This window comes from Lepidothrix coronata, unplaced genomic scaffold (genome assembly GCF_001604755.1).
Source record: "Lepidothrix coronata isolate B3197 unplaced genomic scaffold, Lepidothrix_coronata-1.0 Scaffold15, whole genome shotgun sequence".
Lineage (NCBI taxonomy): Eukaryota > Metazoa > Chordata > Aves > Passeriformes > Pipridae > Lepidothrix > Lepidothrix coronata.
This window is the reverse complement of record NW_016690195.1, coordinates 2,092,564-2,108,711: the sequence shown is the minus strand read 5'-3', so window position 1 is coordinate 2,108,711 and position 16,148 is coordinate 2,092,564. Positions and strand designations below refer to the sequence as shown.

The 16,148-nt window shown below is 49.0% G+C and overlaps 1 long non-coding RNA gene across 1 annotated transcript; it reads right to left on the bottom strand.

Annotated features, from left to right (window-relative positions):
- Positions 1 to 2,382: 2,382 nt before the first annotated feature.
- On the bottom strand, positions 2,383 to 14,071 carry LOC108493241. Its single transcript, XR_001873417.1, has 3 exons — positions 13,913 to 14,071; positions 10,748 to 10,978; positions 2,383 to 5,951 (listed from the first exon to the last, which is right to left on the bottom strand). It is a non-coding gene; the product is annotated as an uncharacterized LOC108493241 (long non-coding RNA).
- Between the last annotated feature and the right edge of the window lie 2,077 nt (positions 14,072 to 16,148).

Sequence of the window (16,148 nt, the reverse complement as noted above, 5' to 3'; positions counted from 1 at the left end):
GCGTGCAGCCTTGTTCACTGCCCTTTGTCCCCATGCCAATGCCAGGCTCCATGTGTTTAAAGGTCCCTGTCCCTGGGAGCAGGCAGCTCTGTCAGCACTCCCGAGCTGGTGTGCACAAGGAGCTCCCAGAAAGGGCACCCTCTGCATGGCTGGATATGACAGTCTGAGGAGCAGGGAGATTCCTAACCCTGTTGTTTTTATAACAAGTTCCCTTGCTGCCAAGCAGTGGGGAAAGCAGTTTTCTCTCAGTTCTGTGCTTATGTGGCTGGGGTAGGAGGGCAGCAGAGCAGGGCAGCCCCTGTGCTTGCAGACACCCCAGGGCCTCAGAAAGCTGTTTTTCACCAAAATCATACTCTCTGAATAAACAGAGGAGCTGTGCAGATAATAAACCTTTGATATTTCAACCTATCACACGTGCAAAGCCAAATGCTGCGGAGAGTAAGTATTCAAGCAGAAAAAGCATTTAGAAAATCTGCAAATGGGACCTGGGCTTGTTTTTCTTGTTAATTCAAAGCTGTCTGCAGCATGTTGATGCTACCTGCTCGGAGTGGTGCATGTCAGGACACTGACCTCCTCTCCCCTGTGAGGCAAAAGGAGCCGTGGTCCCCCTGTGCAGCTGCCCATCGGAGCAGGGATAGGCCAGGCACAGAGAGACTGGTCCTTGCTGCTGTGATGTGCTTCATCCCCAGTGGGGAATTGGCTGTTTCTGAAATCAGTAGGGGCCTTGCTGGTGTCTTTCAGAGAAACTGGATTGGAAGCTTGACAAGGCAGGAAGCTCATGCAGCTGCACTTGGAGAGCAAAAGCATCGTGGCAAAAGTTGTAGTTTACACTGGAGAGAAAGATTTACAGTTCTACTGTGTTTCTTTCCCAGGAGGACTGGGCTATCCTATGCACCTCTTTGTGTGGTTTCACAATCAGAAAGCTGATGCAGCTGAAAACCAAGCTGTATTTTCTACTGGATGGAGCCCCTGATCACCTATGCACAAAGACACCAGTGTCAGCAACAGGAGTGTGCAGGACCACCCTTTCTGATCACAGCCCATTAGGAAACCACAACCTTCATGCAGAGCTTGAGCCTGCAGACTTGCAACAGCCACATGCTTCTCCATCGCATGGAGCAAAGGTGTATTTTGTGCGAGCATTTATGACCTAAACTGGGCTGATTCATCCATGAGCCACTCCTGTGTGAAGCAGAGGTCATACAGTGCTGGATCCTGCCCTCCACAGTCTCTACTCCTGTATAAGATATAAATAGTTATTAAGCCTAAAAATGTTTACAGTTTTTTCTATACCTGAAAAGAAACTAGGTTAGGGAGTAGAAAAGCACTTTTCTAAATCTAGCTTTCCCCTAAGGAGAGAGGAAGGTGAACTTTCTGTTCATAGACAATACATGTAAAGGGTTTTCATCAGTGGATGTATCTCATCCTTGTGTTGCATTGTTACTTGATGAAAACAATGTGCTGGTGAGATCTCTTAATGTTTGCCACAGGATTATAATTTTAGGGGCGTGCTGAGATAACTAGGATAAGCTGGAGACAGAGGCCTTGCAAGGTTTGTACAGAGACAACCAATATGTTTAGATTATGAATGTTGGGCACAGTGTTTCTTGTTGCATTTTCACTTGAGAATCTTTCCACAGTACATGGCTAGGATCCAGGGTGAATAAACTGAATTTTACAGTTTCTAGCATTTGCTGTCTCCTACCAGCTCAGTTGGAGGAGAGGGAATGGGAAAGGGACAGTGGGGAATTAATTCAGTTTCTATTGCCATGTGATGTTTTTTCTTAAAACACTTCACCCACCACAACCCCACTGCAGTGCTCTGACTCCACCACCTTTTCCAGAAACAACACAGGGCTGTTGCCACTTGCCATGGTCGCTCCCCAAAACTCTGGCATTGCCAGCAGGTGCCTGCAAGTGGGGGTGTTGCTGCTTGTCAAGATGAACCATAGTAACCAGAGAGAAGAAAGTAGTCTCTGGGGGTTCTTAATATTCCTAAATTCCTGAAGTACATGTGCAGTAAGATAAAAAAAGCCTAAATCATTTTGCATTTTAATAAGTCCTTTGGTGAAGAACCATGATTTCCTGAATCAAGAAGACTGGCAACAGCTGCTGAACCAATGTCAGTATGGCAAAATTTAGTGGCATCCCTCACCTGAGATCAAAAGACAGTCTGCGAAATTGCCTTTGAAAACACGCTTCTGGAAGGAAAAGTACAATCCAGACTTTGTTTTTCATTGTTTATAAACATGATCATACAGCAGCTTCAACAGCTGACATTAGGATTGCAGCTGCTTGGCCTATGCCATGCTAAGCTGCCGTGACTTTGGGCGAGAGCCACTCTAAGTAGCACTGTCGTGACTGGTACCAGCAGGAGGCACGAGGAAGGGCCACGTCTCCTGTCCAGCTGTTTCTGTGGCAAAGGTGAGTGTCCCAGCTCCTGCAGCCCCTCCTCTCCTCTCCTCTCACCAGCTGTTGTCCACCAGACCCCCTCCAAGACACCGGTGGGGAGGATGCTCCTGGGCTGAGGCTGCGGCAGAGGCCAAGGGAAGCTGCCACAGGGCGCTCCTTCACTGGCGAGGGCAGTGGTTGTCTTCCCACACCAAGGATTACTGAAATGGACATGCTCATGGTGGAATTAAATTTGAGTATTAGCAATAACTTACACTGCTGAAAAGGAGATCATGAGAACATCTGAAGTTGTCTTTTGTGCAAGCTTAAAACTACACTGTCTGGGATGTGATGAATACTGCTCACAAAGACTCAGGTGACCACCCAGGAGTTAATATTATTAAGATCATTTATTCCTTTTGTAATTCTAAGAAAGCTTTCAGGTTCATCAAGTGAGCGGCTTCTGTTCCTTTTATCCTGAGATGGGTACACCTACTAGAGCTGGCTGCATGTCAGTTTGAAAAAACACATTTTCTGAGCCTTATTTACATGAAAAAAATCCAGATTGTTATAACCGTTTCTATTCACATCAAAAGCACTTTTAATTTGCAAGCATTTCTTTGTTATTTCCTGCTTAGACTTCACTACTGAATCACAGCTGCTGAGAGGGATGCTGGCACATTGCTCAGCCTTCCTGCCCACCCCTGCTGAACCAGTGGAGTTTCCATTCCTGCACGGGGATGTCAGGTCTGCCACCAGCAGTCCAGAGACACACACATGCTCAAAATAGCCCCTGGACCATCCAAGCTGAAAGCTTCAACCCCTGGAGAGTCAGGGAACACTGAGATCCAGTGTCCCATCACTGCTCTGCCAAGGTTTCCCCATACATGTGTGGGGTGACCATCTCTCCTGCCCCACCATGAGCACCAATGACTGGAGGTAAGAGACAGACACCAAAGTCTCAGCAGGGAGCCAGGAGGAGCAAGAGCTGACAGCACCCAGCTGCTGCTGAAATGCAGCTTGCCTGGCAGCATGCAGCCTCCTCCGTCTGCTGGGCATCGATGCACCCGAGCAGAGGTGGCAGGAGAGGTGCTGCTGGCAGGTGACGCCAGCCTGAATGGGCCCTGGGTGAGACAACTCGGTGCTGAGTGCTGAGCTGCTGGGATGGGGCCTGGCCTGAGACCTGTACAAACAGGGGACAAGAAGCACTTTTTCAAGGCAGGAAATTGCTCTGGCTGGCCCTGGGAAGGACACGGTAACGTGGCTGCTGGCCCTCACCTGCAGAGCTGAGCTGTGGTGAAACAGGACACAGCCACGGTGCACAGGTACAGGTGCCACTGCGAGACAGTGGAGTGGCATCTGGCCTGGCCCACGGTTCACTGTGGGGGAGGTTCTGGGCCGCTTTTTCTTACTCTGCCCATAGCGTACTTGTTCGCGGTTGCATCTCTGTGAAGACCCTGCAGTCAGTCACGCGAGATGTTACATAAATCAGTTACTAATTTCTTCAGTGACTGAAATACCAGCCAGCCCCCAGAATGGCTCAGCTAAAGAAGCAAACGTGGCGGGGGTGAGAGAAGGGGACGAGAAACCCCCACGCGAGCCCAGCAGAGTGTGGGGTGCAGGCAGCAGTGGAGGCTGAGCTGAGAACAGGGTTTCCACCTGCCATGGGCTTGTCAGCAGAAGGAAAAATTAACCCATTCAGCATGTTTTAAGCCCAGCTATGAGCCTGCAGGGCACTGGGCAGCCACTTGATGCCAAGCCACTCCCTTCACCAATGGACAGCTCTCCTCCCTCGTGCCCAGTGAAGCCCCTTTGGCTCTCGCTGCAGTGACCACGTAAACTTTTTGGTCCTTCAGATCCAAGCGAGGCAGGCAAGGCTGCAACCTGCCCGGGCAGAGGCGATGCCATCTTCTGCTCCTGGGGAGGAACAACCCCAGGGACCAACATGGACTAGGGCCAGATGGCTGAGAAGCACAGGGCTGCTCACAGCAGCCTTCTGCACCCCTCGATTCTTTCTTTCTTAAACAATTTGTTTTATAAACACATTAGTTTCTCGGCTGATGCCCTCAACCATTTGGATGTTGCTGTCACTGCAGTGCTCAGCAATGCCCTAGGAGGCTGCTCCCAGTGAGCGTGGGGTGTCAGTGTGGCTGGGGCTTGGAGCTGGCAGACCCAGCCTCTGCCTGTGCGGTGAAAGAAGCTGGATTCAGTGCACTGGGGATGTGGGGTGATGAGGCTTCAGCAGCCCACAGAAGCTGAGCCAGAGTCTCTTGGATGGCTGTACCTCACTGCCAGAGGTCATCCACTTGTGCTTGGAGCCTCATGCTGTCCTCATCCCTGCCTGGTCTGTGCCTGGCCTCAGCAGGAGGATGGGGAAATTTTGCCAAGGGTCCCGTCCAACCCACATAGACCTGTGACAGCCTGCCAAGGGTTCTCCTGAGTGTCTGCAGCATCAGAGACTGGCTAATCACTGAGTAATCACACAGGCTAATTACAGGGTTACTTTTGCCCTCCACAATAAAGTGCTACCTCATAATTAAAAATAAAGAGAATGGCAATCCTAATTATCAGGCTTTCATTAGGCTGAGGCACACACAGCACTGCAAGGACTGTTCCTGTGACTTGCTCTCAGTCCCCACCCACTCCTGCCTATTACACTCCTGGGGAAGCCCAGGGCAATCTATCCCGCTGAAAACAGAGGGTGAGATGACCATCTCCACATAGACCTCACCAAATGCCATGCAGATCAAAGGATCAAGAGGAACCTGCCCTTGAGCATCCCTCAAACTTCAATGCCTGCTGCAATCCAACCTGCAGGCTGCTGCTGACATTCAATCCTCAGCCACCTTAGCAGCTCATGCATTGCAGTGTTAACATAACCATAAATTACACTATGTTCCATGTGTTCACATCCACATGGAAGATAATCATAGCCTGGTATGTCTTTGTGCTTAAAATACTGCAGCAAATACACCGTGTTATTCTTCCCAGGTTTCCCGAGCAGCCTTAGCCCGGCACGCTGGGGAAGGAAGGGCTGCACAGGGCTGTCTCAGGCTGCCTCTGCCGAGGTGCTGGGTACGGGCAACTTCTGCTGGAGGTACGAGGGATTACAAGTGTCTCAAGAGTTCACTGACAGCTGTAAGTTTTGCTCCCACTAATAATGACGTGACAAAATACTGTATTAAAATTAGTAAGCACTTCTGTGCTGTTCATAAGGCAGTGTAGAAGAGATACCAGGTTATTCCTTTCAGCAAATGCTGAACTCACCTTAAGATTCCCCCATTACAGGAAAGACACTTTCACTAGGTCTGTCTCTGCCGTTCCCTTGCAAAATAAGACTTTAGCCAAGGACCTGAGGGCCACAGCTGCACTCAAAGCTCAGGTTGTGAAGGATAAAAATTTGGCTCTCAGAGGTGTCTCAGTCTGGGCAGGCAGTGGATTTGCCCATATTCCTTCATGAGTCTCTTCAGGAGTGCAGTCAGGTCCCATTCACCCACGCAGCCATCACCTTCCTCCAGCAATGGCATCAATTTCAACTGGACAAAATACAGCAGAGTTCCCTGCCGAAGAGAAGTGCATCCCAGCTGTTAGTCTGTAAGGAAGTGGATCTGATACATCCCAACAAATGGGGCCAGACCTGCAGAGGCAACTCGGATTTCTGGGAGCTTGGCTGAGGACCTGAGGTTGGAGGAGCTCCTGTGGTTTTGCACTACAGACAGGAACCTCTGAGGTCTGTTTGCAATGCAGCATTGAAAACAACCAAGCAAACCTGGGGCTGCAGCATTGCCTTTGCCACTCTGCAGGTCAGAATGCTGAAAACCAGGAATCAAAGTGATAAAGTACAAATGTCTGAGAACAAGGGAGAACTTAGGTATGTCCCAAAGGCAGCCCTGCAAGCTGCCTGCAATCTGCAAGCCCATGGGGTGACTGTGCCTCACTGACCCTGGCCCTCTGCCCCTGCTCCCCATCCCTTCCTCCCCCAGGGCAACCCTGCCCAGCCCTGATGCTTTCATGCTTACTCTACTTAAAAGCAGCCAGGAACAGTTTACCCCATGTGTCTAAGGCTATCACTGAGAAGCACCCTGACCTGAACCACCCTCTGCTCTGCTACTCAGTGTGCAGGGATATGTTATCTGAGCTAGCTTTCCTCTTCCTCCTGGTTAATCAGTGCTAATTGATTAATTGGGGCTCACCTCTCTCCCCTTTGGAAGAAGAGAGGTAGCATCACTCTTGATGGAGCACATGTATTTGCTTTCAGAAAGCTTCCAGCATCCTTTGGAAAATAGCCAGGTACATTCCCCAGCATAACAAGAAATCATCACGTGAGAGATGGGTAGCCACATCCCTGCCCTTTACTCCAACACCTCTGCCTGGAGTGGGACCAACAGTGACGTGCCCAAGTGCTGCTCAGCTGTGATGACCATGTGCTGTCAAGGGCCTTGAAACACTCCTCCCCAGCCTTATGCCACACTGAGACCTCTCCGTGCATTTAGCAGGTATTATCCAGGCCACATTTTTCCATCCAGGTCCTTCACCTGGGGGTGCAAGGGACTGGGAGCACAAAATTGGAATGGAGACTTGGTATATTTATCAGGGGCTGGAGGTAGCACTGGGGAGATCAGCCGGCTGCCCCAGGGAACGGGACAGGGTGGAGCTGGAGGGGAGAGGGGAAGGAAGCAGTGGTTTTCAGCAGCCGTGCCGGAACCTCCCAAGGGCCACGTCATCTTGCTGAAAAAGAGCTCGTGTGCTGTGAAAGGTAAAAATTGCCTCTGGGGTTATTTAGTCACTGTCCACAAGCTGGTAGTGGGATTACGAGCATGAACATGGTGATCACCCAGCACCCACAGCACAGTGCTTGGAGTACAGGCTGCTTTTGCTCCCACACATCTCATTCCATCTCATCCCCAGCACTGTGGTACAGGGGATATGCAGCTGGTGGCCCTCAAAAGGCAGCTCCAGCCAGCCAGGAACCCTGCTGCTGAGCCTCCCTCGCCTGCCATGGCAGCAGCAATGCCAGCCTGTCCTCTGCCTGCACCCAGCCCAGGTCCAGCCCAGAGGCACAGCTGCCCTGCACAACACTGTCAGCCTGCAGAGAGACGGGCTGTGCCCTGGGGACATGCCTGGGGGGATGGACTCCGAGCTGGTAGGAGCAGGCTGAAGCTTTTTGATTCAGTTATTCCTATCCAATTGGGAGTTATCTTGAACATTCCTCCAGAGCACCACGTGGTTTAGAGGTGACGCTGTCCTTGAGAACCATCGTTTTGCACGTTTTAACACAGAAAGAAAAGGAAGTCCCCACCTTGTGCCACAAGAAAGTGGAGATGGTAGGAGATCCAAGGGACCTAAGCTTCCCCTGGGCAGAGGGGCAGCACTGCCGGGAAAATAAAGTGAGTTAAAAGGCGTAGTGGCATGCTTCCTTTAGCCACTGAAGGTTGCAGGACATGGCAATTTGGAGATCAGCAAAACGAGATCAGCGGTTCGGCACAGCCTTCCCTGTTCTGCTGTTACTTTCTTTCTAAAACCTCTGAAGGGTGTGAAGCATCAGGGAGGAAGCCAGGGGAGCCGTGACCTGGCATCTGTGTTGCATGGATTTGTTGCTCAGAAAACAGGGATGGCAACTAACTGTTTAAAAAGTGGAGGCTGAAGGAGAGCTCGCCTAAGGAGCAATCAGCTTTTTCACAGAAAAATAAGCTGCTCGGATTGCTGTGGTCACCTACATGTGTGACATCACAGGACAAGTTAGGAGAGACAGCTTTCTTAAACTCCCTTTTAAGTAACACACCCCAAATGTGGCTTTCCACCATACATTGTTGTTTTGGAGGAATAAGGTGCCCAGGTCTTCAGGGAGGATTCTGTAGCTGCTGGGAGAAAGGACCTCTAAGGATGTATTGTAACCAGCAGCTTGAATTCAGTCTGTCAAATAAACATCAGTTAGATCTTGCTCTGACTTCTGATGTGCAGTCATTCACTTATCTGAGGGAATTTCAAATGGGCCTGCTGATGGGCATACGTGCACCTGCAGAGCAGCTCTCTATCCTGCTACGGGCAATGGCAAAGAGCCACTCAGAGAGGGCTCTCAAAGTACACTTGTGAAAGTTAATTAATATAAGGGATATGAAAGCTATTACCTGAAAAAACACCAAGTTGCTTTCTGATTCTTTCATTATTAATTATTATTAATAATTAAATATCTTTGGTTTACATATTCAGGACATCTCCAGACAGGTTCCTGCCCCTGAAGTAGTAGTTGTACAGGTGAAACAAGAGAGGTGTCCAGACCCACACAGCTTGAACTTTGGGGGAATCTGAGCCCATTTTCCCACACTCAGTCCTGAAATACAGTGAAGTGTATTTCAAATGTATGTATTTCAAATTGCTGTATGTACAGCAAATTTTGGACATGAATCAGATGTTTCCAGAAACATATGCAATTTCTGAGATCCCAGCTTCTGGATCCCATCTTCTGGATCAATCCCACCTGTAATTTATAATTCTGTTTTTCAAAAAAGAAGGCAGGAAGTGTTAATTAGCCATAAAGCTCTTGCACCAGCCTTCTGTAAATGGTGTCATAGGACTATCATTTTCCATTCAGCTCTCCAGGCAAGCTCCTGCAGATAGGATCTCATTCCCTCCTGGATTGTTACTGGATTTCAGAGAAATGTTTTGATCCTTGTTGCTGTCAGAGAAACTGACAGTGACTAGACAGGTCCACCTGGAAGGCTCTGTCACCCCACACACCAAGCACTCCAGCCTTGCTCCAGCAAAGTGACAATAAAGCACATGAAGATTCCCACAGAAGTCAGTGTAAGCAGCCAGAACCCTCCGGATCAGGCCACGAGCAACTCATAAAGGAGGAGCCATCAAGTGACAAATACTGCCATCTCTGGAAATGGTTCTTCAGAGGGATGAAGTGGTGAGTCACAGTCCATAAACCTCTGGTCTGTGACACTGGTTTTCACTGCAGACATTTTAAGTTGCTCCAGTATGTGCCTCACCCTTCTTATTTATAGAAATTAGTGAGGCATTTCACAAAAAAAAAAAAAAAAAAAAAAAAAAAAAAAAAAAAAAAAAGGCTTCCTATGAAAGGAAACAATGACAAAGCAAGAGATATCAGTGGTAAAAAAAAAATACAGTTAGCCTAGCAGAACAGCTATCCTATGGCACAGGCAGGAGAAATTATAAATAGCAGCACCACTAGTGCCTGGGAGTTGCATCTTGGCACCAATGCCTCTGGCCAGCTCTTCCTGGCTCCTGTTCAGAGTGACATAGGAGGGCAGGGCACGGCAGAAAATCCCCAGCAGCCCTCTGACCCCCTGCTCAGGCAGGGAAGGCCCAAAGCACAGCGCTCCCTAGGGACACAGCAGGCAGGCTACCACTGACACTCGATCCTGGTCAAAACAGCAGTGGAGAACAAGGCTCTTCTTTTAGGAAACACAGTTTCTCCTGGTGCAACTACCTAAAAGGCACAGGGGAAGAGCCCGGAGATAGAGAAGGTCATTGTTTTTAACTGGTTTCCCGACACTTGAGATGATGATGTATAATGTAGCTTGGCTACAATAATCCCTGTTCACAGCAGGGAGAAAGTCCTTGTGCCACTACTACAATATTGGACTAAAGAATGGCAGGAGAGCCAGAGGAGCCTCCATGGGCTGGCTCTTACACCAAAGCTGGTAACAGAGGGTACCATATATTCATTCCTCTTGGGACTGCTTCATTAAGGGTGTAACTGTGTTCACAGAAGATAGTGAAGGAAACAGCCTGAGCAGCATTCTATTGCTTGCATATTTTCTCAAAGGTGTTGGGAGACACAGATGTATAAGAGCACTTCATTGCAAGATCCTCATGATATGGGACAGACACAGACACGGACAAAGACTCAGCCTGGTATTCCAAAGTGGTTGCAATGGGTTCCCACCTTCTTTTGGGTTTCAGATTAACACACATTGCTGGTGGCACAAGCAACACATCAGTTACAACTGATGGACAGCAATTAGGGAGCTCTGGTAATGTGTTACCTAGTTTAGGGTCAGGCCAAGCTCAGCAGATGGGATGAAATTTGAAATAGAATGGATTTTTGTATGATGAGGGTGGTGAAACACTGTAACAGGTTGCCCAGAGAGGTAGCGGATGCCCCATCCCTGGAAACATTCAAGGTCAGTTTGGATAGGGCTCTGAGAAACCTGATACAGTTGAAGATGTCCCTGACCATGGCAATGGGATTGGAAGACATGGCCAGAGAAGGTTCCTTCTAATCCAAACTGTTCTTCGATTCTATTCTGTTATTCTAACTTGCTGACTTGATTGCTTCAAATCCTGTGTCCCTACCCTAACATCTGTATTTAGCCAAGATACTCACTCCTGGTTTAACTACCAAGCCAAACTTCATCCCACCACTGATGTGAAGGTCATCTGCACAGGCATGAGGACCTGATCTCGTTGATTGAGTACAGAGTGCTCAGTACACCTCCTCCAGCCCACCACAGCTGCAGACATACAGATCAGTTGCACTTCTCAGCAGGACTCCAACAGCATAATCCCACTCGCAGCAGAGCGTGGCCATCACAGCACTGGCTGGTTGCCTGCCACTCTGGAAAAGAAAGGGTTACTGTGCCAAAAATACAGGACACAGCTTCTTTTCAAGCGATGCCCTTGTTGACATGTTAGTTGTGATAGCTACTGGTGTTCAGTATGGAAATCATCCCTGGGTGCAGATTCATGGCACAATCCAGTTCATGACCAGCACACGGAGGCAGCATGTGCTCCAGCCCCTTGATGGGACATGGCATATTCTGCACTAAATAAGACCAAGCTTGTACCTCTCTGCTACCAGTTTGTCTTTAAAGCTGATTTCCTCAGTGACTGAGAAAAAGTAAGGCAGAATCTCCACAATAACAATAGGAAACACTTAAAAAGTAGGCTGTGGCTCAAAACAACCTGCCTGGTAGCTGCTTGCAGGAGGAGGGCTGGGACATGGGAAACTGTGCCGGGCTCTTGAGAGCTGGTAATTCATGTTCTGCAACCACAACCTGGCCACAAACCTCTATGCCAGCAGGGAGTGGGGCAGCAATCTAGGGGCTTCAAACTGTTCAGGCAAGCAGCTAGGGATCTGGCAGAAGGCTGAGTGAAAAACAACACAATAAACTAAAAAAAAAAAAAGTAACTCAGAGAACAGGAAATTGTTGGGTGGGGCTTTTCTTCTGACCATCTTGCAAAGGGGAAAAGGGGGATGAAGAGAAGCAATTTGCAGATTCATGTGGTGTAAGCAGTGCAAGGGTGGAAAGGGAGGCTGCAGAGTGCCCCACCACCAGGAAGCACTGGCAGTGAGGGAAGCGAGGGGTTTCACCCACACGGGCAGCTGGGTTCAGCTCTCCCCAGGACCCTTTGGCTGGCATTGAGTACTCTCTGCAGGTTGCTCAGAGGTGCTCGGAAATGGTGCAAATCTGTGCCCTGCCTGCACGAAGTGCTGGCAGTCTGTTGTCTTAGCCAGGACTCAGCATATCCAGAAAATCTTCCACCATGTTTTCTTCCCCCATGGCACAGCCGGGGGACAGTGTGGAAGGAGCACAGGATGCTGGCTGCTCAGACTTGCTCTGTTTAGGGTAACAGCAAACTCCTTCCTTCAGGGAAGGGAGTTGCACACCTGCCTGCTGCAGTTTCTCACCATACAACCCCATGTTCTCATAAACCAAGCAATACATGTCAGGGCTCTTGTTCACTCCCTGGCAGTGGGAATTTGTGGTATATCCTGGCTATAAAAAATGCTGGCTTTCATGTGGACCCAGTGATAAGAACAAAGATAGAAAGGGGATAGGCCGGAAAACTGAAGAGCTGAGATGGGTGCCAGGTACAGGTAACTGAACATCAGGTGGAGTGTAAAGGCAAACCCCTTTCCAAGGTAACAAAATGCAGAAGAGAAAGACTTCTATTTCAATGCTCCAGCCCCCAAATCACACCATTTGGCTACAGTGGCAGAAGGCTTCATTTATCACAAAGAAGTAAAGGTGGGGCAAACACATAAAGTCATACAGGAAATCAGAAAAGCCAAAGCTGATTAGCAGCAGAGCTTCCTGTAGAGCTGTCTATGTTGGGATGATCATGCCTTCCTGGTGTTGATCCTTCTGGAGCAGAACACAGGATTGTTTCTACTCTCAAAATAGACAGGATTATTCAGAAAGTGAGAATGAAGAGCCATGGGAAGCCAGTCCTGTTTTTCAGCTCCACATTCCCATAGCCCAGGGGTAGCTGCGGATACTTCACAGAATCACAGAATGGATAAAATTGTAAAGGACCACTGGAGAACACCTAGTTCCAGCTCAGACATCCCCCAGAGCACATTACTCAGGATTGTGTCCAGGTGGCTTTTGAATCTCTCCAAAGAAGGAGAGTCCACAACATCTCTGGACAGCCTGTTCCAGTGCTCTGTCACCCTCACAGTAAAGAAGTTCTTCCTCATGTTCAAGTGGAACTTCCTTTGCATAAGTTTCTGCCTCTCATCCTATTGTTCAGCGCCAAGAAGAACCTGGCTCAATCATCCTGACATCCTCCCTTCAGATACTTATAAACATTGATGAGGTCCCCTCTCAGTCTCCCCAAGCTTCCCCAGGCTAAACAGTCCCAGCTCCTTCAGCCTTTACTCATAAGTGAGGTGCTCCAAACTCCTAATTGACTGGACTAGATGATCTCCAGAGGCCACTTCCAACCCTAACTAAACCTGTGAGTCTGTGAATCACATCCATGGCCCTCCACTGGACTCTCTCCAGTATTTCCTTCTCTTTCTTGAACTGGAAAACATTACTGGCCACAGCACCCTAGGTGAGGCCTCACCGGGGCTGAGCAGAAGAGCAGGATCACTTCCCTTGACCTGCTGGCAATCCTTTTCCTAATGCACCCCAGGGTACCTTTGGCCTTCTTGGCCACAAGGACACTGCTGGCTCATCGACAGCTTGTTGCCCACCAGGACCCCCAGGTCTTTCTGCTTTCTAGCTGGTTGGCCTCCAGCCTGTGCTCCTAAGGAGCTGTTCTCCTTAGCTTGTGTGGCAATTTTTGCAATTACTTCCACCTGGATTTGGGGAGTTTTTGAATTACAATCTGGCAATATCCTGGCTGTGCCCCTGTGGAGAAAATAAGCTGTTAAGTCTGAACTGCCCAGCCAGCTCTTGTGAAGACGGAGAGGGGGATTGCTTTTATGCACAACAGCCAAAAGAGTGACAACTTGTTTTTGAAGACCAGTATCATGACTGCAGTGGCACTGTTGCAGGAGGCAGAGGCTGTTGTTAACCTCCTTTTCACTCCAGGGAAGCTGTGTTGCTGCCATGCAAAGCTGGCTCCAACACAAAGGAGCACAGGGACTGCTGAACAAAACCAGGCATGAGCCCCACAGAGCAGTGCTGTCAGAAAAGACATGGAGGAGTCAGAACTCACCCATCCCTCCCTGCTCAGCTATGCTAGCTAGCATCAGTGCCATTGGGCTTTGTTCTTGGCTAACATGATATGGAAGATGATTTTGGATCTCCGTACTCACTGTTTACTGCAGATCCCTTGGGAGTTTGCCAGTGCTCTGTACTGATACTTGCTTGGTCATGCCCATGCAGCATGTACCACAGGCAGAGAGCATGAAAACATCAGCAGCAGAGCCGAGAGGTGCAGCTGGATGAAAGAGGCTTGTTCTTTTGGAGAAAAATATATGGGGAAAAAACCCCAAACCAACAACTAGAAGAAACCAGTTTATATCCATGTTTAAGTCAGATTCTTGTAACTATCAAAGCCCTGTTGTTTGCCTTTGCATTTCTGTCTATCCAAATCCAAGTGCATGTTCCTGAAGACTTTCTCACTCAAGACCACTGAAGTACCTGAGCATCCTGCTCTCAGCACTGGGGCATTTGACCCGTGGAACACCTTTACACCTTGCAATAGGCATAACCCAGGCTGAGAGGAGGGGAAGACGGCAGCAGCAGATTCCCACCCAGTGAAGATCTGCACTGGGATGGCTGTCCCTGTGCTGACTGGATCCCCTCCAGTGCTGCATGCCCAATTCAGTGTCATGTTTGGCAAAAGTGTTGAGTGCCTCTGTGCCACAAAGTGCATCACCCAGCTCAGTCTCTGACACCCTGCAACAGCCAGAGCCATTTACCACTTTTCTGAGTGCTTTTTAATCTGCATTTCATAAAGGCAAGAGGCTTGTATAATCCTGGGGCCTGACTGCCTGTTCTTGTCCTCAGTATCCCTAGGGTAACCTTGATCAAATTTGGCCAAGATGCCCCAGATACACTGGAGTTCTGATAAATTTACTGAAAATTGGTGGCTGGGCAGAGAAGAGAGACCCACATCAGCAGCCCTGTCCACAGAAGGGAGGCCGAGCTCACCTTGTAGGAGCTGGGTTTGGTTTCAAATGACGTGCCACTCAGCACATGCACGGGCCACCCTTCAACACGTAGGCACAGCTGGGGTGGCCATGCCACCACCTCTGGCACAGCAGCAGTATTGCTGGCAGTGAGATTTCATGGGCCAGGCAGCTCAGCAGAGGTTGGAAGCCTGGTTTTATCCATCTCACCACTCAACAGCTTGTTTCCTGATGCTTTTAAAAACCGGCAGTTTGCAGCGCATGAAAAGACAATTCCTTTTTCTTTGTATATTTCTTTGAATTGCTTTTGCAATGACATTTTTAGTAGCTGTTTCCATTTAATTTTCCTCTCTCTTTGGGTTTAACTGCACTCATGCTACCACAGTTAAGAATCACTGGCCATTTAATGGTTCGCCTTTCACTTTAAGCAGACACGTTTAGCGTTTAGCATATTGCTTGTCCGTAGGCCACATCCTCAGCGGCTGACAGCTAACATTCTGTGCTTGTTCAGGGGGGGTCTGTCACTTGTACAGACAGAGCAAGTGCAGATCTGGGGCAAGGCTGCATGTGAGTGTAATGGGAACCAGGATGGAAGGGTTTGCCTCAGAGCAACTCAGGACGCTTCCCAGACTATGAAGACCAAGCAAAGAGAGTGTCAGAGATGTTTTTAAAGCTCTTATTTTGAGTTTAGTCTGTAGTGCTGGGCTAGATGTAATCACTTCCATGCTCCCTTTCTTCCTGTCCCCTTTGGGATGAGTTACAAACAGCCCTGATGACATGCTTTGCCCTACTCTTCTCCTCCCAGCCCCCTGGCTCAGTGTGGAACAGAGCTCATGCTGCACCACATCACACCTGCAGGCACCCAGTTCTGGCCAAGGCTAAGCAAGGCTGGTGTTGGAATAGACTGCTGGTAATTCATTTCTCTGGGCCCAGTCACCCATGTCTGGCTCTCTTACGACATCTACCAAACATGTCAGCCTGAGGAAGGAAGCCCTCACCAAGCAGTTATTGGGAGGCTCCCCAGTGAGCTTGCATGGGAACAACATACCATCACAACTAAGGGTTTGGGATTTCTTACCAGAGCGCCCATAAGCTGGGCAGTGCATGCAAGTTATGGATGGACACTGAGGTATGGATGCTCAGAGCACATTTCTAGAAGCAGAAAAGCACCAAAACATTCAGATGCCTCTAAGCCACCCACAAGCAAGCAGCATGTGCCACAGGCTACAGCATCCAGTGCTTTTGCTCTGCTCCTCTGCTGGGATGACTGGGACTAAAGCAGTCCTAGTCCAACACATGCTTGAGAGTAAGTCTGTTTGCTTCAGCTCCCCAGTGTCAAAGTGTCATCTTTCCTAGGAAAGATAAGGAATTTGTTCAGTGTTACATAATTTGTTAACTTTTGCTTTACCTGGCATTT